General features: G+C 45.6%; 1 protein-coding gene across 2 annotated transcripts in view; it reads right to left on the bottom strand.

Moving 5' to 3' along the window:
- me1 (malic enzyme 1, NADP(+)-dependent, cytosolic) overlaps window positions 1–2,500 on the bottom strand; it is a 108,506-nt gene that overhangs the window by 42,508 nt on the left and 63,498 nt on the right. The window lies entirely within an intron of this gene.

Genomic DNA, 2,500 nt, shown 5'->3' with positions numbered 1-2,500 from the left:
GTCAACGGCGACGCCAGAGGAGAGACAGTGGGAGCGTGGGGGGTCCGGTGAGGATGCGATGGATGGGCCGGAGACGCTATCGTTTCCATGTGTGCAAGCAACAGTAAAAGGACCTCCGTTTTAACAAGCCGCCCAGTAAAAACCAAAGGTCGCCTGGTAGAATACCCGGAGCAGGTTGACTGTGCTTTACAGCGTGCGCGCACACACACAAAAACACACACACATACACACACACACACACGCACACAAACGCAAACACACACACAGGAAACCAAGCCACGAGTCAAACTGTCCCGAACGCTGGTAACATCAGACAGGAATGAGAGGGAAAATGTGAAGGATGGAGAAAAACACATCTCATAAAAGAAAAGAAAAAAAAGAAAAGAAAAGAACAGCAGAAAAGAGAAGTCCTGTAAGCTGCAGCTGGGCCTATGCTCTAGTTTACCAGCCTAAGGCTCTTACAAATGGCCTGATTCACATAATATCTGAGACTCTAGCCTCACAGAGCAGTAATGTGCTGTGTCATGCTTGATGGTCTGGAAAACAGTGGAAAATTCCCCGGGGTTATTTTTATATATAAACATGGAAAACTCCATTAAAAATCAATACAAACACTCCGGGACTGTGAAAAGGTGTGCCGAGACCCCCCCCGGACCAGAATGAGGTCCATCCAGAAGGAATCTGGTGTCGCGTTTCTGTTAACGGAGATTGGGAAAAGCTTTTCCGTGAGACATCCTGTAGTATTACGGAGTTAAGAGGGGTCAGGCCGGGGTCAGGCCCGGGGTTTTGGGGTGAAGGCGATCCGATTAAGGCCCTGGGGCCTGTACACAGCAGACTAAAGGAGTACACAGCACAGCACAGCACAGCACTGAGGCCTACATCCATTACCTAGGAAACAGGGCTGAGCAATTAACCGGAAATGTATCAAAATAGCAAAAGTCCAAAAGAGTGTAAATATGTGTAGAGTAAGAAAAAGTAAAATTATAAATAAATAAATAAAAACATGCAATGTGAATAATTGTACATTAGTTATTATGTATGTGGATGTGAATCATCAATTCTGTATGGAGTGCCAGAAGTGTCCCCTTTGGCCTTTTCATGTGTTACTGTATGTTACTGTATGTTTAATAACGTCTTCTCCTGTGTGTTCAGTTGAGACCCTTGTGCTACTGGGGGCTATGCTATGGCAACACAACTATGCCTGTAGTTACCGTGGAGATGTAGCCTCTTTGAGCTGAACTGAAAGAGAGGAAGGAGAGAGAGAGAGAGAACAGAACAGTAGAGAGAGAGAGAGAGAGAGAGAGAGAGAGAGAGAGAGAGAGAGATCAGAACAGTAGAGAGAGGGAGTTTAAGAGAATCAGGATTTAAGAGACTGAGCAGAAGGTGTTAAAGACAGACACAGACAGACAGACAAACTGACTGACTGACTGACTGACTGACTGAAAGTATACATTGTGAGAATGAGTGTGGGTGGAACTGGGGGAAAAGAGGATGGTGGTCAGCCACGGTGATCCATGGTCACTTAGACAGTGGACCATCAGAGACACACAGCAAAGGCCACTTTACACACAGCGGAGAAGAGCAGACTGCATATTGGCGCCGACAAGATACAGTCTGCTTTCAACGTTTGATTACTTACAGTAGATTTCATTGTTTTCTATTTGACCCCGCACACCACAGCCAAAACCTTTCCACAGAAAGTGTCGATGCACTCATGTCGGCAACTATATGTGGTGTCCTAAAGAGAGAGAAGAAGTACACACACTTGCACACACGCATATTCACATTCTCTTTTTTCCCTCCCTCTTTTCTACAAACACACACTCACACACCCTTAACCCTGTTTGGAAGTGCGCCGCTGGTAGAAGGTTTGCCCAGAGTCCCTTTGGCATTTGCACAGCTGTGGGCAAAGTGAAGGATTAATGTAAGGTCAGCGTGCGGCATGTGGAGTGTTTGCTGCCAGTGACTAGGGGGGTTATGGGGCCATCCAGCACCTGTCAATCGCTCTGGCAAAGCATCATGGGAAGGGAGGGAAACTGGGACGTGATTTGGGGGAAGAGAGCGGGGTCAAGCTTTGGAAGGGTCAGTCCATGGAAACATAAATGGACTCACTCGTTGGAAGGCCTGAGCGTCTATAGGAAGAGATTTAGAAGACTGGTCACTTCACAACGGAACAGCTCTGGCACACACACCTCCTCACTAATACAGCTCACTGTGTCTTTGACATACCGTATAGGATTAGGAATGTGCCTTTATTTATGGAAAGCATGGGATGAAATGACAGGTCTGCACAATACCCTGAAGGTTTGCGGTCTGAAAGCAAAGCCATTCCAACTATTCTCCTGTCAGCAAAACAAATTAAATCAGCATCATGAATCAATCAGAGCATTACATCAGGAGAAAATCAATAATGATCAGTGTGAAGCAGTGACTGATTTTTTTTAACAATTTCCTAGAAATTAATTTTATGATGTAATGTTTTAAACTGCTGTTGAATGTC

This window comes from Alosa sapidissima, chromosome 10, assembly GCF_018492685.1.
Source record: "Alosa sapidissima isolate fAloSap1 chromosome 10, fAloSap1.pri, whole genome shotgun sequence".
Classification (NCBI taxonomy): domain Eukaryota; kingdom Metazoa; phylum Chordata; class Actinopteri; order Clupeiformes; family Clupeidae; genus Alosa; species Alosa sapidissima.
The sequence above is the reverse complement of the archived record's forward strand: the minus strand, read 5'-3'. Positions and strand labels throughout refer to the sequence as shown.